The sequence below is a fragment of the Pteronotus mesoamericanus genome, unplaced genomic scaffold, assembly GCF_021234165.1.
Source record: "Pteronotus mesoamericanus isolate MK-2021 breed Mesoamerican mustached bat unplaced genomic scaffold, CSHL_Meso_final contig_116, whole genome shotgun sequence".
Classification (NCBI taxonomy): domain Eukaryota; kingdom Metazoa; phylum Chordata; class Mammalia; order Chiroptera; family Mormoopidae; genus Pteronotus; species Pteronotus mesoamericanus.
The window spans coordinates 21,365,108-21,388,394 of NW_026555027.1; positions in this window are offsets into that span (position 1 = coordinate 21,365,108).

The following is a 23,287-nucleotide window of genomic DNA, read 5'->3' on the forward strand; positions in this document are numbered from 1 at the left end:
TACAAAACAAGGATGAATAGGGAAGCCTTATCACCCCTCTTTCTTTCTGTCTACATTTTAGCGCAGTTTACACTTTTGAACAAACACTGTCACCCAAAGCATATACCTTCTCTCCAGCTCTGGATTTTTATTTCTGTCTTAATTATACCACTTGTGATGGTCTTGTAGTCATAATAAATGAGGTTTTATGGGACAGTCCTTAACCATTTGGGGGTAACAGACACCTCTGAGTATCTATATTAGGGTTCTAGTCGCAAGCAACAAAAGCCAATTCTGCCAAATTTCAGCAGAAGATCGATTCAGTAAAGGGATATTGGGTCATCCACAGACTGGCTTGGCAAGCAAAGAATCACCTTTGAGGTAGGCAAGCAGGAACTATCCAAAATCTTTCCTCAGGACCAGGCCTCAGAAGGACAGCGCGACTGTCGTCTCTGCGTCCCTCCATTGCCTGAGGGTTCACTTATGCTGTGACTGCCGCCACCAGAAAGTTCTTCACGTGCCTCCAATGCTTGCACTTCTATTTCCCAATTCTGATGCAGGAACAGAAGTAAAGGGATGAGTGTTCACACACATCCCAGCCCCACAAGGGCAGGTGGAAAAGTGTTTGTCTGGTATTTTCAGGTTCAAAAGCAGAAGATGAGAAAGGCTTTCAGTTCTTAGACAGATGGAGAAAAATTTAAAGGATACATTTCCAATAGAAAATATCAAATGAATGTAGGATCTTCTCATGAAAAAAATATACACACACAACATTTTTAATTCAATTCTGAAGGTTCTTGAACCTCGAAGACCCATCATTCCCTGGACTGCAAGTGAGAAAATGGATCCTGGTTGTGGTTGTCATCATTGTTGGTTGAGGAAACAAACCCTGATACACAATATAAAGCCTGTAGAAATCAGTTCTAATTTTCTAAGTCAAATATGTAGACATTTATATATCAGGTTGAGTTCTAGATGAAGAGTATGGGTATGGCTATATGTTTAAAATGAGAATAATTAATATACATGACCTCTTTCCATATGAGTTTTATGTCTATAAAATTCTCAATTACCATCACGTAAATGAAAGTAAGTTTTTAACATTATCCATGTAACCGAATATTAATCAGAGACCCATGTCCCTTATTCCCAGCTGTGAGTCATATAGACATACATGTAGATATGCAATCAAGTTATAAAAACTAACCTCAAATGAATTTTAATTGCTTAGTTTGCATCTCTTAAGAAATATTAAGGGGGATATAATTCTTAGTCTATGACAATACTTGTTAAAATCTTTCCTCCTTTCCTTCCTTCCCTCAGTCCCTCATGTTCCTTCGAGTCTCTGGAGTTGTGCTGCCCAATAAAGTAGCCACAAGTGATATGGGTTGATATTTACATTTAAATTAATTAAAATTCATTGAAAATGAAGTTTCTCAGTCACATTAGCCACATTCAAATGCTCAATAGCCGTAGGTCGCTGGTGGCTATCTTATTGAACAGTTCAGACATAGAACAATTCCACATCTGCATGATGTTTTATTGGACAACCCGGCTCTATCTCACCAAATTGCCACACTCTGATACCTACCCAAGTATCCGTCTGTCACCCCGAACTCTGAAATGAAATATCAGACACTCTGTTCCTACCCTTTTTCTTTTTTCCTTCTTGTCTGATCACCTCCTTCTTTACTGTTTGTTTGTTTTTTTTTCTCTAATTTGACATTACAAATAGATCTAGGAACTGATCTGACAGACAGAAAGCTCTCTAGGAGAGATGTAAGAAAAGAGTCAGGCAGGACATAGTTACATGTTAGATATCTTTTCACAGTCACATCAATATAATAATTGCTCACTGTCTTCTGATGCACTCATCACTTCTAATGCTCAGAGTAACCCTTCAGAATGAAAATTATTTTAATTTCATTAAAAAGAAAACTGAGGCCCAGTCAACTTAAATCTTTTACTTACAGTTATACAGCTACTAAGGAGTTAAGGCCAGAAGTAGGTTCATTATTTCCTAATTATAATGCTCACATTCTCTCTGCTCTACCGACTGACAGTTTCTCTCTGAAGGTATAAAAATGGACATTCCCATGGCAACACAAGCAGAAAAGGGTAAAACTCTCAAAGATTTCCCTTCGATAAGCTAAGTGAGAAGCCTCTGTCACAAATACATGTTTGAATAAACTCTTCGAGGAAAGAAAAACCTACTTGATCGTGTCCCAGTATAGTCTGACCATGGGCCCTTTAAATATTCAAAATTCACTATAAAAATGGCTAAGAAATGCTTTCCATTTTGGACTTCAACTACACTTTCCAACCCTTCTAGTTTGGCCTTAAAAATAAGTTTAAAATGTATAATCAAATAAGCAGATGGAAAAATGCCAGTTTTACCCTCATTACTGATAGTTTATGCAAAACCATCTGATTTTAATCTCCCAACTTGATTTACCTCATGTTTTAAAAATTCTCACAGCCAGTGAGAAATAAATGCAAGACGAATAGAGTATCATGTTCTATGGCTTACCAGAAGAAATTCAAATGTGGGCATTACCAGTTTGCTATAAAACTCAGGTAAGAAATATTTTAATTCTACAAGCAGAAGCAAAAATGCATTTATTTTCCCTTCAAAGAGTCATTAGTTCCCCTTCAAAAATTATGTTAAGAAAAATACTTCCCCCTTCTGGAATTCAAAAAAAGCTTAGTTTTAAAAAAGAAAATAATACATTTAGAAGAGAAAAGGGAAAGGTGGACTTTGCTAATCTTCCCGTTTTCCTTTCCCCACTTCTTCATCACATTGCCATTTTGCCAAGAGTAAAACTGTTTATTTAGTGTGCAAATTTGAGCAAATTCTAGTCCACAACATTGGTATTTATCTCTTATTGGCTTAGCAACTGTATGTGTATCTTCAGGCAGAATTTAACATAGGTTATTTAATCAAGGAATACAAGTATTGCAGGTAAAGCAAATTGGGGGAATTAGGTGCACTAGTATCTGAGAATTCTTTACAAGCTCTTTTGTGGTTTCAAATATTAATAAGAACTGTTAAAGGGGGATAATATGCTTTCCAAATATTCTATCTTCTTTAGTGAAGAAAGTATAGGTTTTATTTTACTGAATCTTGATGAACTGAAGAATGAATTTATCCCATCCTACTATTAAATGTGCATTATCAGACGGCCAAGATAGGAAAAAGAGACGTTAAGCCCAGTGAGAAAGATCACCGCAGCTACTTCCAGGGTACACATAAACCTCATGTATAATTGCATCTATACCCCTTTCTTTTCATAGTTATTTTATATTTTTTTAACCCAATAATCTGAAATATTTCTCAACTGTACTAGCCTGGTTTTGCACTTAGTGAAGCATTAAATTCCTCGGGATTTGTCAACAAGCTTTTTAATTAGTTTTAAAAAAGTATAGAAATGGTTCCAATAGTGTTCTAGAATTAGAAATAATAGGACGTCACTAAACTCAAAGTTCGTTCACTTATTTACCCTCATCTCTTGTCCAGGTCCTACTCAAATATCACATCCTGTCTTCCCTGACACCCACATTCAAAGTGACTTCTCCTTCCTTTCTACTTGCCCTTCCACGTACACCATGTCTGATAAACTCATGAAGAAAAAGACTTTGTTCCAAACTAACAGCACAGAAATTGACCAGACGGCTAGAGATTTCATGGCTCAGCAAAGTCAGCCCAAGCAACCAAGTTAGCCAATAGAGTCAACAACTACTTTATCAACAATTTCAATCATTGGGCCACTTTGGAATATAGTCCAGTGGGCATGACCTGGTTCACAACATCATCCCTTAGCTAAATGCAGAACACCTTGATTTGTAGCCCTCCCATGACGGCAAGTAAAAGATAATCCCTGACTGATGTGGCTCAGTTGGTTGGGTATCATTGCACAAGATAAGGGGTCACTGGTTCTACTCTAGGTCAGAGCACATGCTTGGGTTGTAAATTTGGTTGCTTGTCAGGGAGCATACGGGAGACAACTGATTGATGTTTCTCTCTCACACTGATGTTTCTCTCTCTCTCTTCTCCCTCCCTCCTTCTCTCTCTAAAAATAAATAAATAAAAAAATTTAAAAAAAAGATAATTCCAAAACCAGAATTGGGTACTTTCCTGAAAAGAGAAGAAGGGCATAATGGGCCAACATGCACTGCATCATTTATTGGACAATCGACCAAGCTCTGCCTACCAGTGCCCTCTGCTTTTCATCCTCAGATGTTGTTGTATTTTATTATATACCTTTTGGTGAATTTACTTATATTTCATCTTTCTTACTAAATTATTAGCACCTCAAAGGCAAAAGTAACATGTCTTTAAATCACCTACAGTGCCTTGTACAAAACAAGTGCTCAAAAATTTTATTCATTTAAAATGAGAAATTCTAATTCCTTAAAGGTTTGTTTTACATCACAGTAAAATCACTTTCTCAGTTTTTCAATCATTGATTTTGGAAATTTCTTAAAAGCCAATGTTTTTAATATTTAGAGCTGTTTGTTCTTTCAATGATATTTGGTATTTCCTTGGCAAGAGAGGCTGTTGGGGTAGTTGCTGAGTATGGGAAGAATGTGTCAACAAACGAGGAGCTGAGCATTCACATGGGGCTTATGTTAATCTTTCATATGTACTTCACACTCTAAAGATATCAGTTATTGCCAAGTAATGAAACCATGCCCAACAAATTGTAGAATCTGGGCTCCAAGAACCGAATAATGTCTGACCACTTTTAATTCTCCACTGAAAAACTGCGAATTAGACCAGGGTTCCAACCATCTCTAGTGAACAAAAGGCTCTAGTTATCAGCCAGGACCCCAGAGGCACATGACCCACAGCCGTCCCACACTGACAAGCATTGGTCCCCAAGGCAAGCCATAAAACACACTGCCTGCCTTTTCCACTAACTGGCGATTTCACTCTCGGTATTATTTTCTCCCCTCAGTCTTCAGTTTCCTCCTCCTTCAAAATAAAGATGCTAGACCCGAACATTTCTGTGATCCTCCCACAGAACTCCTCTGTCCTCTGAATCTATTTGTCTATGTGTCTCATCTTCAAATGGGCGTCAGAGAATCCTTTCCAGGGATGTCTGACCTTTTGGCATCTCTGGGACACATTGGAAAAAGAGTTGTCTTGGGCCACACATTAAATACACAAACACTAACAAAAACTGATGACCAAAAAAAGGTTTTAAGTACATTTACGATTTTTGTGTTGGGCCACATTTATGTTGGGCCCATTGTGGGCTGCATGCAGCCCATAGGCCATGCGTTGGACATCCCTGCTACATCTAATAATAATAAAATGGCTAACATTTACTTAATACACACTGTGAACCAGGCTAAAAGTTTTACATAGCTTCTCATTATTTGCTGCAATCTCACATAGCTATGAATTATGTAGGTGAAATTTATTTGAAATTTATTTTCTAGGTGAAAAAAAAAAACCCTAAAATCAATACAGGAAAAAAACTGAGGTTGCCACTAAGGAGCAATTTGCCTAAGATCACAAAACTAAAATGTTTTAAGGTCAGGATTCCATCTCACTCCTGTGCCTGAGCTATTAACTGCTATAATCTACAGCCTTGCAAGTGTCCACTGTCACCCTGCATCAGCCACGTTAAATCAGCAGACATTTATTTAACTGACTAGAGGCAGTGATTCTGAGCATTGAGCACAGGTGAATCAAATATCCGCAAGAATTTGAATACCAGAACGCTGATCTCTCTTTGCCATAGTACATTCTAATTTCCCCAAGCTAATGCCTTCCCTCGTCATCACCAGGTTTGAATGAATGGGTTGTGAAAGAAGAGTAGGTGAGAAACCTTCACAAAGCCCCCTGTCACCCATGGAAGGTCTATATGCATGGGTTGTGTCTATCTGGAATGAGGCAGCAGACTTCAGTCTTGATGACTTGGGTTTTACAGGTGATAAGTCTGGAAGGAAAGATTAAATCTGGGTTCGATCATACTTTTGGCTGAAGCAAGGCTTTACCTCAAACAAAAATGTGCGAAAGTAACCATCGCCCTCATTTTCTCAACACTGCCCACAGGTCCCTCTTTCCGTAGTGCTCTTCTCTCTTCTCAGGCTCCGCACCTCAGCCTCTCTCCTGTTTAAAACCTGTTCTTGAAAACCATTGAGACCTATAAATGTCTTGAGGTGTACAAGAATGGAAACAGTTCAGTGGTTTGGGTTTTGAGACCATCTGTATTAACTCGGCCTAATTAAGAATATAGATGAGTTATGTCAACATGAATTACTTGTTCATTCCAGGAAACTTTATATTGGAAAGATATAGCTGTAAACCAGAAGAAAGAAAGAAAGAAGAAAGGAAGAAAGAAAAGAAAGAGAGAGAAAGAAGAAAGAAAAAGAAAAAGAAAGAAAGAGAGAGAGAGAAAGAGAGAGAAGGAAAAGGACTTTGCTGTTTGCTTCAGGAAATGTCCATGGATCAGTTTTAAGAATATCAAAGAGAAGAGTCCACTCACTTTGCAAACACTTGCTTATCATGTCAAATTTCTCTTTTTAATCAAGAGTTGTCTCAAGACCTTTACTTACAAGTTCCACCAATTCTAAACTATTATAGCACAGACTTTGTCTAATTCAAATCAATATCTTATCTTGAAAGCCCTAAAATTATATCATCCTGACTTATTTCTTCTGAGGAAGTGGTAAGGCTATGGTCTCCCTCACTGCAGTGAGTTCTAACAAATTCAGCTTTGCTTTATGAATAGGTCATCAGGTAATGTGGGGAGGAACCCAACAGTACTGCAGGTCAGATGATATAACCTGTTTGTCTAGGTCACAGGAGACTGGGAATAAAACTTTAAAGTAATAATATTTCTTTCACTATTTAGTGGCAAAGACCAGAATCAAATATGCCCATCCAGTCATAATTGAGGAACCTAGAGTTTTCCAAAACTATTCACCCATTTCTGGAAAACCCAAGGGATATTTCAAATGTCCTTGTGTACTGTTTGACAGTTTCCTATCTACGTTACTGTGAAACTCCTATTAAGGAAATCTAGTGGTCTTGTATCAATCCTTCAAATTTCTTATCTTCTCCAATTTGCCATTTTTTTGTCAAAAAAAAAGAATGTAGATGCTTTTTACAGTTTTATCTATCTTATTTTATGCCCTACTATTAAACTTTTATTTTAGTTACACAAATTTTATTTTATATGCAATTTAATTTAAATATTTGTTGTATATGTCCTTTCCAGGTGTTCTTCCTTATTTCTTTTTCAGAGCATTCTCTTATATCTTTGAGATCATTGATTATAGCCTTTTGAATGTTCTCTGCTCTCCATGTATTATTTCTTTTTCATCTAGCTTCTTTTTTATCATAATTTGATTTCATTCCCTCATGTGGAAGCTATTTCTCTATGTCATCGGATCTCACACATTAACCTACACTGGAATTATCTGAAAGGCTTATTAAAACACAGAGCACACAGCCCCATCCCCAAAGTTCCTACTTTAGTGAGTGCGGGACAGGGGCCAGGATTGGTATTTCTAATGAAGTCTCCAGGGGCTGCTGATGTTGCTTGTCCAGAGACCAATCTTTGAGAACGACTCTTTGGGGCTATATGGGGTTATATGCCTCAGAGACTAAAGATGTCTCATTTACATAAAGATTAAGGACTTGCTGCTGGTGTCTCTGCCCCGACCAAACCTCATCAGAAAACCTGAGGCCTCAGTGTTAACCAACCTCACAGTTCAGTTCTTTGTGGATTAGGCTCAGGAAGGACTCACTTTGGATGATAGTGATATAAAATATTTCAAAATATTCCACATCTTGATATAAAAAAATTGCTGTACAAATAAAACAGGTAATGCATGCAATATATAACACTATTATAAATCCAAAATTTGTGTTTACAAAATAGACAGTTTTTGTAGAAAACAGCAGAGAAAAAATTGCCAAGAAGTTTCCAGGAAAAGTTCAAAATTTAGGATGTCACTCTGACTTTAGCTACTGTAATATAAAAGAATAAGCAAATTGCATCATGTGTCCTGATTATTCTTTATTAGCTATTGAAGTCTTCCTGGTGATCGGTGGAAGTTTGAAAACTGACTGGCAGCCTCTGAGTGATAATGACACTGAGCAATGAGGAAATTACGTATTACCAGCAGGAAAAGGGCACTAAGGATGTACTCTAAGAGTGTCTATCTCAAAAAAAAGACATTATTATTGACAGTTTTCTCTTTTCATTGGCTCCAATTCTCTTGCAAATCCCGAACTCTGCAGTGATCAAAAATAAGACAAACAGCTCTGTCTAGTGGCAAATTTAATCATTGCAGCCAAAGTCAAGAAGAGCACTCAAGTCAAACCCTTTTAGAAAACCTGTCTGAAACTTGGCATGCAGCCTTGACTGGAGGTGGCTGTCCTGCTCAGGAGACACAATGGGTAAATACTAGAAGCCCTCGGCCAGGTCGCGTTCATTTGGGATTTTCTCAGCAGTTAATAGAGACAGGTGCAAAACCCAGCCCAGCAGCTTAATTTAAAAGGAAAATATTTTTATTTGTGAAATTGTGCTTGTTAGGTGATTTTGTCCAAATCATAAGTGTACACCTTAGTCTGCTCGTACCTTTACTTCCCTTTCTTTTCTCACCTTTCCACGCTTCTGCCTTGAAGAAAAATCTGGAATTGAACTGTAAGTCAGGAATCTTGTCATTCTTCATGTGGCAGAGAGCTGCTCCATGCCAACTGGGATGGCTTCTTTTGGCAAGTGTTTCCACAAAGCACCCCAAAATGTGAATAGATCCACTCATGGGAAAATGGACAAACAGGAGCTATTTACTCCTGGTTCCCCGTGAAGCTTTTAGAAAACAGCAATCTTTTTCTTGGAAGCACTGGTACCTTGGCCAAAACCTTATTATTTTCCATATCTTTCCACCTCCAAAAATAATGTGAAGTGTCTTATATTATATTTAAAAAGAGTAAATAAAATCAAGAAAAAATAATAAAACACAGGAGTTGAGAAATCCAATTATGAACTAAGACTGAGGTCCATGGAGTTTCCGGGTCTGGGATGGAAAAGATATATGCTGAATTGAATTAAAATTGATTGCACATAAAGGATGAGAATTTGGTTGCTTTTAAATACATAACAGTGACAAGATGTTAAGTCTATGGTTGTACCCCCCCAAAGTAAAATGATCAAAGGGCTAAAATATCACATGTTTGTTAAAGACAATATGCAAGATTGTAACTAATATTGAAGAAGCCAATTATAAAATTATAGTTTAATATATATGCAAGAAATATTGCAGTGTTAAAAGGATATTTATTTTCTGGAGATAATATCCTTGCTGTTTAAAAACTTACAGTGCTAAAAAATATAAAGAAGTGTAAAAAAAACCCATAATACAAGATTTATAGATAAGCACTATTAACATTTAGTGTAAATCTTTTAAGATTATTTTTCCCCTATGGAAAAAAGCTATTTGTATTCTGAGGAGAGCAGTTATTCTTTTGTATGCATTAATATTGTGCATACGAGCAAAGACTCATGGTGAACATACATTTTTTTAAATTTTAAGTGCAATTTAAAACAAATTATATCTGAAATATATCAAAAAATGATACACTTGTGGAGTCAATCCACATTGTGAAGTCCAAAGGAAAATTTAGAGAACCCCAAAATGGTGATGATACACATGCTATTTTGACACTACACTGAGGCTGGAAGGAGAAGAGATATGTTCTAACAAGCATTCCCTCAATGGCAATATTCTAAGTTTTTAAGTTATGAAATGACTATCGTATAAGTGACAAACCTTGAAGCCTAAGAATCCTGAGCATGATTTAGTGTTATGATCAAATAAAACCCACTCAAGTCTAATGCGACACATATTTAATATTATGCATAATCACTGTAGTATTACACAGCAATTTGGCATAAATGGCAAATGATTACGTAAATGACAGAAATTAGCATGACTTTCACACAGCCAAATTAAGCATTTCTGGGGTCAGCTGGGGTGAGGATAACAAGACAGACAAAAAGGCCGCTTCAAGACCCTGCCAAAGAACACCAGGCGGCTGGGTCTCCCTCATTCTCTGGTGACAGCACAGGGCTGAAGAGGAAAAGAAAAGACAAAACGTGGAGAAATCTTACAAAGCAACCAGAGAAGTACAGTACGTAGCTCCTGGTTACTTTCTCTTGTTTGTGCTCCTCTGGGGCTTTCTAGAAAATTCAAGATAATTTTCAATAAGGTAGAACCCTCCAGACTTCTGGACGTAAAGACAGAGAAGTCTTTGGTGTCAATATCTGCACTTACTGTCACCATCACCCCCATCACCACCTCCAAGCAGAGCCCCTAGGCACTGTCTGAAATACCAGCTGTTTCTTCCCGTTAACAAATAAACAGCCCTGGGGTGGTCAATGGGTACATTGTTGGATATTCAGGCTTGAATACAGCAAGAACACTGCACATTTGGGTTTCTAGGAGGGTGTTACAAGGGAAAAGAACAAAGGAAGCACAGAAATGAGAGTAAAAAAAGAGAAAACAAAATTTCACCTTCCTCAAAAATGTGTTCAGAGCTAGCTCTGCCTATTAAAGCATCATAAAATAAAAAGAACATACAATTTGAAGTAGAACTTTTAAAATTCCAGATCACGGGTGTACAATAGCTGTGTGAGCTTAAATAAATTACTTAACCTCTCTGAGTCTTAGATTCTTTATTTGAGGTGGGAGGAAAGAGGAGTATACCTACCTAATTCACAGAAATGTTCAGAGATTAAACTGGTTATCATATACTATGCTTTTCACATGCTTCCACCAAAGAACCTGTCTTAACATGAGCTGCTGTAACAGAATACTGTAGACTAGGTGGCTTAAACATCAAACATTACTCGTCATGGTCAGGAGCCAGCAGATCCTGTGTCGGGTGAGGGTCCTCTTCCTAGCTCACAGGTGGCCATCTTCTCATTGTGTCCTCATATGGCAGAAACCAGAGAGAGAAAGCAATCTTTCTCTCTTTCATATCTCTTCCTGTGAGGGCACTAATCCCATTCATGAGGGCCCCGCCTCATGACCTAATTACCTCCAAAGGCTCACCTCCAGACACCTTCACATTGAGGAATAGGCTTCACCATATGAATTCTGAGCCCAACAGCCGCTGCGGGCACGTTCCTGCCTGTGGAGATTCTGGGGGCAGAGCCAGTCCTGAGGGACCCACCCCAGGTGCAAAATTTGAAGTTTTAACTTTAACTTCATTACGTGTGCACATGTCATATTTTATTCTTTATGTAGGTGGTTTAATATAAAAATAAATGTTTTAAGTATTTACATCAAGTAAAATTGATACTATTAAGGTTTACCTTCTGGTTAAGTGTTTGAGAAGGTCCAAATTTACATAAAAGCACAGAGAGAGTGCACCTACAGCAGCCTAAATGCACAGTAAGTGCTCCTTAACCCTTCGCCTTCTGTCCTCTCTTGTCTGAGAAACCAAAAGCAGCCCTCTTTCCCTCTCAACAGGGACAGTCTTATCTCTTCCTCCTCCTGCCGAAAATGCACAGATGAGAACATGAACCAGCTATTGGGTAGTTGTCAATCAAGAGTGATTTGGGCCACCAGGGGACAATGTCTGGAGGCATTTTGGGGTGTCACAACTAGAGAATGGGGGCATGGGGCATAGAATCTAATGATAGAGACTAGGGATGCTGCTAAATACCCTGCAATGCACAGGATGGCCCCCACAACAAAGAATTATTTGGCCTAAAATGCCGGGAGTGCTGAGGTTGAAAAACGCTGAGTTCCAGGTAAATGGTCCACCTCTGACCCTCACCAGCCGGGACTTGGGTAAGCTAAGCCATACCGGAGGGCTTTATGCTTTGCCAGGCTGTAGGAAGTCATGCTCCCGGGAACCTAAATTTAAACTTAAGCTGTTAAAAAAAAAATTGGTTCAGAGTCTTTACTAGATTCTGATTTTGTTCAGAAATGAAAAGCTCACATATCCATGAAATTTAAAACAGAACCCTGCCAAATAGTCAGAGGCATAACTTTCTTCATCCTGTATTTTCTATTCCCCTGCAGAGCACTGAAAAACCTGTAGGCTAATCCATTTATGTTCTAAGGGTGCCTGGTATTCTAACCTTTTAAGCTTTCTGCAAAAAGTGTGAAAGATAAAAACACTCAGTTTGATGCCAATTCTCGATTCAGGAAGACACACACCCATAGACTCTTGAGGGAATTTAAATAATGCTGTTCACCCTCAGACATGAAGTGGGATGTGACATTTAACAATATGGTTGCTGAAGAGTAAACTTCTGAGTATATCCGCCCCTCCCACTCCTCTATTTTCTCAGCTTGGCATTTGAGATCAGCCCGTTGACATAATTCCCAAGCTGCAGGGCGTTCAGAAGCCCTAGCATCAATCGGGCCTGAGCTGAGAGGTGTTTCAGAAATGAGAATATCTTCCAGGGAGAAAGAGATCTGAAAACCAGGAAGAGTAAGATAAATCTAAATAAAAATTAAGCCAACAGACAGTTACCTGATGAAAATGACAAAATGAATATTCAATTCTACAATTTATATTTTTATAAACGGAAGGGTGCTACAACCCAGACTCCACATGGGCCTGAATAGGTTTAATTTTCTTTCCTAAAAGCCAGGTTGACTTGCCTGTGTTTGGCTCCTCTCACCTGTGGGCACAGCAAACACTCAACCTGAAGGCCAGCAGGTGGAAATCAAGAAAGAAAGCCTTTGGAATCAAGCATAAGCTACAAATGGCCAGAAAAGTTGAGTCAATGAATGAAATACTTGTGCTTTTCATAGAAGAGCTTTGTTCTGATAGAAACTTATTTTCCTCCAGTCCTAAGAACTCCTAGTTTTATTTTACAGAATTCAGAAACAAGAACTCCTCTTAGACCTGGGCAAGAGGACACCCGGTCCTGACTTCCATGTTCTGGAGGCCTCCAGCCCGGCTCTCCTCTGTCGCCCTCACTCTGAGGGGTGAAGATCAGCAGGGCCAGGACTGCCCACCTGCCCAGATCACAGTCTCGACATTCAGGACCCGGGACTCCTTATTCGAACAGTACAAACACACTTCCAAGGACTATGTAAGGCTTTCCCAGGTCTGTCGTTTCTCCCCAACGAGCACCCAGGCCTGCGAAGTGAGCAAAGGGCATTATTGGAGAGGGGTAGGGAATGGGGCTTAAGCACACAAGCCAGGGTGCTCACACTTAGCAAGCCAGGGCCTCCAGTGCAGGACAGAGTAAGGGACAGAAACCAAGGGCTGGGTGGCGAGCCACGAGGAGCATGGGCCAAGGCCATGGGGCCATGAGTCAGCTCTCCAAATACTTCCCTATGTGGCTGACTCCAAGAAGTCGAAGAATTCTCATGCAAACCTGGCCTTCAAGGCTGCTCAGAAGGTATTTTGTCAAGGTAGGCAGACAGAACTTTTTAAAAAATTAATCTAATTTTATTGCATTGCATTGCATTGCATTGCATTGCATTGCATTTTTTTGTTATTCAAGTACAGTAGTCCCCATTTTCCCACCACCACTTTCCCCCATCCCACCCCCCCACCTCCCACCCTCAATCCTTTGGCTTTGTCCACGGGTCCTTTGTGCATGTTCGTTGATGACCCTTCCCCATCTTTCCGCCATTATTCCCCTCCCCCCATTCTCTCTGTCAGTTTGTTCTTTAGTTTAATGTCTTGGGTTATATTTATTTAACAATTTGGCAGCTTGATTTGTAACTTTAAAAATTTTTAATAAGGTGTTATGTGGACTTCCTATTGATCTCTTGCCCCAACCTCCACATATAAAACGATGTGAGAGGTGTTTTCACTCTGCTCCAGGCCCGGACCCTCCTGCCAACATAGCCTTAATGGCGGAGGTGGTTTTGCTCTTAATTCCACTGTACCTCAACTGTTTCCCCTTCCTTCAGAGTTTAAATGATGATATATATTTCCAGTTGTTGGGCATTTTTCATCCACAATCTGCTCTCTGAAAATTGGCTGAGCATCTCTGTCTCTAGGCAGCTTCTCTAACTAGCCTCAAACCTGTATTTTTGAAGCCGCTGCCTTTTGACCTTTTCCTTACTCTTCCACCCTCTTCTGTCCCAGGCGCCCACCCGCACACTTTCTTGCTCCCTCCCTCCCCCATAACTCCTGTTATAAAGTCTGACTCATGGCAGGCCCTTTGTGTGTTCCTTTCTGGCTTCATCTATTGTAAATCCCTGCCAATTTCTTGCAATCTTTGTCTGCTCCTCCACTCAGCATACTTGCTGGCTGCCTCCCCATTCTCATTCTTCAGCAATTTCAATTGCTTTTTCCAGTGAGCATTTCCCTCCTCGCTTTGCTTCTTGTACTTTTATAGGAAATAGGGAATTAATTGTTGTATTCCCAATTTTGGACTTTATTTCTCCTTATACCTCTCAAATATGAGTCTCCACCCCATTGGAGGAAAAAAATTACAATAAAATTGTTTTTACTCCAAGACTGACTCAAGCACAACTGCTTTTAAAACTGGGGTATTGCCATATTTGTCAGTGACTTTCCAAACATTGCTGTACTTTCATTTCCTCTTAACTTCATATTTTTTTTCTTTGATGAAAGTTGCCAAGCTGCTTTAAAAAGTAACTGGAAATATACCAAAGTTAAGATCAATCTTTGCTTCAGGCTATTTTACATATCTAAGTATGAGTTACTGAGACAACGAAGGGGCTTCCTTGTGCTCTATGCTTAAGCTCTTTCATTTCACAGGTAAGGTCATTGTTTATTCAGATTGATGAAATCACATGAGACTTTTTGAAAATTTGTCTTGGAATTTCAGGACTAACTGTGCTGGAAAGAATCTTAGAGCTTATCCAGTTCCAATCCCTTATTTACAAGTAAAGAAACTTGTAACAGAGAATTTACATGGTTTGACAAATAATAAATAATAACTATTACATATAGCTTATGTATTATAGACCTCATGTAATATGTAAAGCATATCTGTTCTATAATAAATACACTATTTTTTGGTGAAATTTCAGAAGCATTCCAATTAAAGTTAAGAATGAGGCAACGGTGCTTATTACTACTGTTACTCTTCGATATTGTTCTACAGGGCTTAGCCAACTCAACAAGATAAGAAAAGTATTTTATATATAAGAAAAGAACACCTATAAAATAGTTTGAGATCCATAAAGTGAATGATTGTCAGATTTGAACCACATGAAAAAGTAAAACTTTTATATTTAAAAAAATGACAACATAAATTTAATAAACAATGGGAGAGAAGGGGATATATTTGGAGCCCACGTGGAGCAAAAAAATCTACCATATACAAATCAGTTACAAAGAATAAAATACCAGAGAGAAAAATGAGCAAAAAAATACAAATTACAAATACACAGAAGAAATTCAAATGGTCAAGAAATATAAAGATATACTCAACTTCAGTTCTTTTTGAGATTTCATCAATAGTTATTTTCTCTCTCATTCACATGAGGTGTTTTCTTTTGTTTTGTTTTTATTGTTTTTAACTTAGTGGTTACTACCTTGCAGTTGCTGGGCTAATATGGTAATACTCTGACTATGATCCCACACTGATTACCAATGTTTCTGGGACCAATTTTAATGTGTGGAGGTGCACAGTTCTCAGCACCACCAAAGTAACTCGGTCCTTACACCATCTACCAGAAGCGTCAGATTCCACAGGAGAAGGACTGTGTTAATGGCTGATGCCCCGCCACCACTTCAAACACCGGTCCCGAATCCAGGCCGACACCTGTGCTCATTCTGACTAGCTGGCTATAGAGGAGAGGTCCCAACGACTCCCTTCCTAAAATTTAATTAATTTGCTAGAGCAGCACACAGAACTCACAGGAATATTTTACTTGCTAGATAGGTAGTTTGTGAGAAAAGGTTGTATCTCAGGAACAGCCTAATGGGAGACATGCACAGGGCAAGGTAAGGGGAAAGGTGCAGAGCTCCCCTGCCCTCTCTACATGCGCCACTCTCCCCAAATCTCCACATGTTCACCAACCCGGAAGCTCTCTGAAGCCCATCATTCTGAGTTTTCACAGAGGCTTCATTATGTGGGTGCAATTGATTAAATCATTGTCCATCAATTCAAACTCCAGCCCCTCTTCTCTCCCTGGAGGTCAAGAGGGTAGGAATGAAAGTGTCAACCCTCTAGTCACATGGTTAGTTCTCCTGGCAACCAGCCTCCATCTTTGTGTGCTTTCCAAAAGTCACCTCATTAACATCAACCCAGTCGTGATGGAAAGAGGCTTGTTATAAATGATAAGACACTTGTTTCACACTTCGGACTCTGAAGCCATTTCAGAAACTGACAAGAGACAAAAATATTATAGCAAAGTTTTTCCCATTGCTCTTACCTCTGAGGGAATCCCAAGGATTTGAGGAGGTGTGAGCCAGGAACTGTGGACAAATATGAGAAATATATATTTAATTCCTGAATGGTCAAATATAAATTTCTTTTATATCACAATATTGTACATGAGAAGACCATACTCTTAATCAAATCTTTTCCCTGAAGCTTTTTAGTTAGCTAAAAGGTTTTCAAGTCCTTTATCTCTGAATGCCTTGTTCAACTCTCTTACACTTATGATCTCAAAGCAGTTGGCTATTCCTATAATGCAAGGCCATGAACTCCTTCTATTCACCAGAATGCTTTACCTAGCCCATCTCCTGTTTAATAAAACTTTGCTGAATGGAACAAACAGCACTCAGCCCACACAATTAATGTTGTGTTTCCCAGCCACTTCCTTCTATTTGCTAGCCTTCTATGTGACCCAAGGTGAGAGTTTTAACATATTTGACGCTATATAGTATAGGTTGTTATCTTTCCATCCTACAGGAAATATTTCTTTGCAACCTACTACCTGACAGTGCAGCCAATCACAAGTATTTTTGGTTTCGTCATGGCAACACCCTTCCTCCAATACCAAGCTTTGTAATCAGAGTAACAAGTTATGCTGTCTTAACAAATTCACCCTGTGGTCCTGAGAAGCTATATTTCTCACTCTCACAGTGTCTGCTGTGCGTTTCACAGCTACCAAGAGCGATTGTCTCAGGCATCTAGCTTCTTGTGACACCATCTGAACACAGAGCCCTGCCCATCATACAATCAGTAAAAAGGTGGAGCTAAAAGTGCATGCCCTAATTCACTTACGGCTTACCTCAGAAGTACCGCAAGTCATTTCTGCTCGCAGGTCAGAGCTGATTTCATGGCATGTGGCTGTTGGTGAGCACTCAATGACTCTGCCAAACCTCCTTTATAACAAATGTGTTCCAGTGGCCTCTTAATTCAACTGAAGGAGATAGTCTTTGATAATTTCATCTGCGTACACATGTAACATCTGTATTAGTCCCCAAGGGCTGCCATAACAAAATACCACAGACTGGGCGGTTTAAACAACAGAAATTTATTCCCCACAGGTCCAGAGGCTGGAAATCCAGGGTCACAGTGCCAGTAGGTTTAAGGCCTTTCTCCTAGGCTGTCAAATGGTCACCTTCTTGCTGTGACCTATGTGGCCTTTTCTCTGTGCATGCACATCACTGGTATCACTTCCTCTCATAAGAATACCAGTCTTATTGGATTAGGACCCCACCCTGAAAACCTCATTGAATCTTCACCACCTTGTTCAAGGCTCTAACACCAAATGTAGTCATATTAAAGGTTGTGCTGGGGGTTAGAACTTCAACATATAAATTTTAGAGGAACACAATTTAGTCCATAACAATTTAAAAGTAATCAGTATAACAGCCTAACCATAATATGAAAGAAAAATAAAAGGAAGTCAATTTGTATTTTTTCAATAAATTCTTGAGCATCACTACAATAGAGATGTATTGAAGTAGTCAGACACTTGGATCTACTTATAACAAAAACATTAGATGATCAGGAGCCAACTCTATGAAGTAGTTGGAGATAAAAAGGAACAGTGGCTTTAGTAGCACTAATGTACAATTTATTAAGACAAATAGTAATAGGCCAGAATTGTTTGTATAAGGGAAAGAGAAAAATAACATTGGATAAAGCAGGGATAAATGCCAAAATTAATTACACCTTGTCAAACTAGAAAAAAATGAGTAAATAAGATATTCTCACATATGCACTAGACCATATTTTTATTTATAAATAAACACTAATGTATAAATGTAGAGTTAAAATAGTCCTTTTGTTATGGCATGGGATAAAGTTGCACAAAAATATTATCATTTCTCCTGCAATTTCTCCACATGTTGAAGCACACATTTAATCTCAGAATTCACAAAGACTCTAGAAATAATAGCCTTTGATAGGTGCTGAGAATAGAGCATGGTTTTTAAAAAGAAACTTAATTATAAAAGACTAAAGAGAACTACTTTGCTAAGCCTCTGGAGACAGTAATCAGAGAAATGTTGAAAAGCAATGAGTAGCCTCAAAACAATAACTAATTCCATTTGGTATATTTCAAAATATATTTAACATCCTGCCACCCAAAGAATAAAAAATATATAGAATGCTATAATATGAAACTTTTAAAAAACACCTTATTAATAAAATCCAGTGAGATTTTCATGTTTCATGTGATTCTATTAGTTAAATAATACTTGGTTGTCACTTATTTTCCCTATTACTAAAATATTTGGTTAATCTCTTATTTTCCCTATTACACATGAAAGTCACAGATGACAAAATCATCCAGATTTCTAATTTTGGAGATTTACATAACGTGAGTACTATTACTGTCAGTAAATTGGTTTTCTGAAATGGTGAATAATTCTTGGTGAAGTTATAAACAACATACAATCCTCACTGAACTAACATAGTAGTTGTATTCTTAAAAATTTCAGTGTATAATAAAACTGTGTGGAGAAAAAACTTAGTATTAATATGTAAAATACATTCTTCGCTTCTATAATTTTAAATAGTGAATGAATACCCACATGAATTTTTTACCTGGGGTATTTGAAAGCCATTTAAGACATAGAATAGTCTTTCACTGCCCAAGACCATTCTGCACATTCTAGGACATTTATCATGGCTGGTTTCATACCGAAATATCAGAAGCTCTTCCTCTGATTTGTGACAAGCAAAAATACTGCCATCAATTTCCAAAATGCCCCTTAGGGGGCAGTATAACCTTATTGAGAACCACAGTTTCATCTCTACTGGGATACCGTTTTCTAGATCTCTGTGATTCTCTCTCCTACTATTCCTGCCAAGACCATTTCCCCGCCCCCCTAACCCCCAGCATGCTGCAGAACAGAACTCACATCTCAAACCTCAAAGCCCTCTAATCCAATGGCACACTCACTCCAGACATCTTCCTACAATATAAATCTAGACTTCTGATCAAGATGGTGCATATTTCACATGAAAGACCACCTTTTCCCTCCAACCTCCACCTCCAAATAGCAAAGATATAATACAAGAAAATATGCAAACACATAGTCGTCCTCACAAACAAATGGCTCCACAGGGATGGAAAAAAATGGAACAAAAATACAAGAATGCAAGCAGTGGCTCTGAGGTCTACTACAGGCAGAAAATTTTCACCTCGGCTATGAGAGCTGGGCTGAAAGTCCCTGGTCACTGTGGGGAAAGTGAGCAGCAGACCACTGAGTCCAGGTTGATTTTCCTGCCATGGCGCTTCCCCATTCAGTAACCAAACCTGGTGGTACAACCTCTATAGAGGCTTTTAGAGAGTCATTGCCTAAAGTAGTCAGGAAGGAGCAACAAGAGCTGGGCCAAATTTACTCTCCAGGAAATTGATCCTCAATGTCTCTTCAAACAAAAGTCTTGATCCACCAACATAAAACTATTTTTTAATGGGGGGCCCTACTGAGACAAATGGAAGCAATGGCAAATCTACGGTAAGACACCAAGAAGAGGGAAGGTGATGTGCAAAGGGCGAGGTGAAGAGGGAGACACAAGAAATTTCTACACAAAATACATTAGGAAACTGAAATTCTAGAGCACACAAAGGTACTAAATTTAAAAATAACCATAATAATTTAAAGCCACGCAGCAAATGGGAAGACTTAATTAGAAGTAAATGCAAAAATAGAAATATCTTCTAGAAAAATAAATGTCCTTCAAGTCCTCAAAAATGTTTTAAAGGAATAATATTTCACAAAAAGCCAAGATAAAACAAGTAGTTATGCACCAAGAAGTTTTCAAAAAGCATTATGGAAGAAAAAATGGAGAAGGAGATATGAATGGCAGAAGAGGCAGAAATTACAAATACTAGAAATTAAAATTTTAACCATTATCATGAGAAAATTAATGGGTGATATAAATCCTAGCCAAAAGAGTATTAATAAATTGGAAGAGAGTACAGAAAAATTGAACCAGAACTTTCACAAAAACATAAAGAAGTTTTTTGTATGAAAAGGATTTAAGAGTCCTAGAGGATTAGTCTTATGCTCCAGTGTAAGACTAATCAGATTTCCAGACATGAAAAAGAGTGAGAAAGAATAAGAAATGACAGCTGAAAATAAAAGCCTGATAATTTTCTTGAATTGCAGAAAAATGTAACCCTTACATGTAATGTGCGCAATGACTCGAGTACTATAGATAAAAGTAAGTCCACACCCCAACACACCTAGTATAAAGACGGACAAACAAAGCAGTGAGACCAAGAAAGAGCGCTCCTCCAACAGTCCGTTTCCATACGAGCACATGATATGTACCTGGGGGAGCGGTACAAACCAGCCTAATATTTTCAGCTTTAAAAGCTTAGCAATAGCCTATTAAAAGAGAAACTCCCACTCCATATTTTAATATATGTGTATTAGAGATTTTTGGAGATTAAAAGAACTGCAAATAAATTGTACTATTGCTTTTCTATAGCCTCCATGTAATACTCACTCTGAGAGTCTTTTAAATACTTTATAAAGTAGCCATTCTACAATTTTTCACATCAATAACACCCTGTGAGCCATTCGAAGAAATATGTCCCATTTTTCTAAGTAATGATGAAATAGAAGGCACAATGTCTGGGCACAGCTGAGAGATTGGCAGAACATGTTTCAACTCCATATAAGAGGGTAAAACCCACTCTAGGTTTTGTGAAAGGTTTTTGTAATTTCTAGACAAGAAAGAAAGGCAAACTACATGGAGAAATTTTAAGTCCTAATTAAAATAAGTAGAGCATCCAGTTAATCATGGTTTATTTCTCATTCAATAAAAAGAATTTCAGCCAAACCCCTCTCAGGAAAGCAAAGGTCACAGCAACTGACAATCTTGGGGCTGGGCATTTGGTTCGGGTCCAGGAAGCCAGAGTATTAAACTTTCCATAGAGAAATTTCACAAAAAGAGGAGAAATTAGCCAAATATATATATTTAATATTGAAATTTATAAAGGAATCATACCCATGAAAAATTAAAATTCAGAAATTCCAGCTTGTAAAAATTAATTAAACACCTGATGTTACTTAAAAGAAGCAATTCAATTTTTAAAAGACATGGAGGTGAGTGTGTCCATTGAGAATCTCATAAGAATACAAATCAAGGATAAAAGAAATGGTGTATTAGAGTTTTTAAAAGGTACAATTATCCAAAAGGATAAAATCATTCTAAAACTGTAACTATCAATGATGAAAAGTTAATCCTAAAAGCTAAAACAAATAAGTGGTTTCTTTTAAAGGGAACAAAATTAAATTAACAGTGAGCATTGGAACTGTACTACTGAACTAGATAAAACCAACATAAAAAAGAAAATTATAGACTGACCACACTCATGAATATAGCAAACAATTGAATTTAGTGTTTAGAAAAAAAATGAACAAAGAGATTTCACCCAAGGAATCCAAAGATGGTTTGTCTTCTAGAAGTCTATTGAATTTAATATACCACACCAACAGAATGAAAGAGAAATAGCATAAACTCAATAGTTGCTCACATATGACAACTCAAAACCAAAAACTATTTGGTAAATAATGCTCACTTTGTTATTGAGACAAAATAAAACAAACAAACAAAACCATTAGCAAACTAAACCTGGACTGGAACTTTTCTAACCTGATGTATTAGTCAGGATCCAATCAGGAATATAAAGCCTAACCAAATAGTTCTATTAAAGGAATTTAACTCAGGGAACTAGTTGCAAAGATGGGGAGAGAGCTAATAGCAATAAAGGTGACAGAAATTAGTGAAGCAGGAATCCATCATGTCCCTAGGGGAAGGATAAAAAAAAGAAGTAGCCTAAGTAGAGCTCAAGACCTAAGGCCACCAGGCACCTGGATGTCTGTGGAGTCCGTCCAATAAAAGCTATGACCAGGAAATAAGGGGCCGTCTCATAAGAGACAGTATCATGAAGGAGCGGGAACTCTCATGCACTAAGAAAAAGAAAGGAACTCTTGACTCCTTCTCTCTTTCCACTCCAGTCACCTGAAATTGCATTCTATTGGCCAAAAATAACTAAAAACCATTGAGGAGTATCTGGAAGATGTAGTTTATAGAAAAGGGGAAGAGATCTGAGAAAAAGACATACATGACCAGCACACTTGATATCTATCAGCAGCTGAAACAAACTTGAAAGCCATTACCTTAATGTCAGAAACAAGACAAGAATATACACATCACCATTTTTATTCAACATGTTATTGAAAAACCTAAAAAAAAAAATGAAAAAGTAATAATATACAAAACAAGGGGCCTTATCTGCTGACAATGTGATTGTCTGCATAGAAAATTCAAGAGAATTCTCTGACCTACCATTCAGATTAATAAGACAGTTCAGAAGTCTTGCTGAATAAAATCACAAACAAAAATAGCCTTTCTATTTTCATTAATAAATAATTAGAAAACATAATAGAAAAAGATACTATAGCAACAAAATATAAAATGTATCCAAAAGTAAAACTGCAAAATCTTTTGAGAAATTTGGAAACCTTTATTGAAGATCTGAATAAAAGAATAGCAATACTATATCTATGAAAGGCAAGGCTCACAACATGAAAAATGCCAATTGTTCCCAAATTAATAAATTAATTTAATGTAGTTCTTACCTAAATCCCAAAAAGTTTCTCATGCAATTTAACAAACTGATCTTAAACTCACATGAAAAATCAAAGGGAAGGAGTCACTGCTGGAGAAGGTCTTCAAAAGGATGTGACTGCCAGTTGACCCTAGAAACAAACCTATCACTGAGGGGCTCCTCAGCCCCGACCCTGTCCTTGGAATGTATGTTATGCCCACCATTCTCACAGGCAGAGCCATTTTCAAAGATGCAGACTTGAGAGAGCAATATGCTACTGAGACTATCTGTGAGTGAACCCAGTTAAGGTCTCCTTATAAACTTTTAAGATTAAATTACTTTTAAGACATATTTTTAAAGC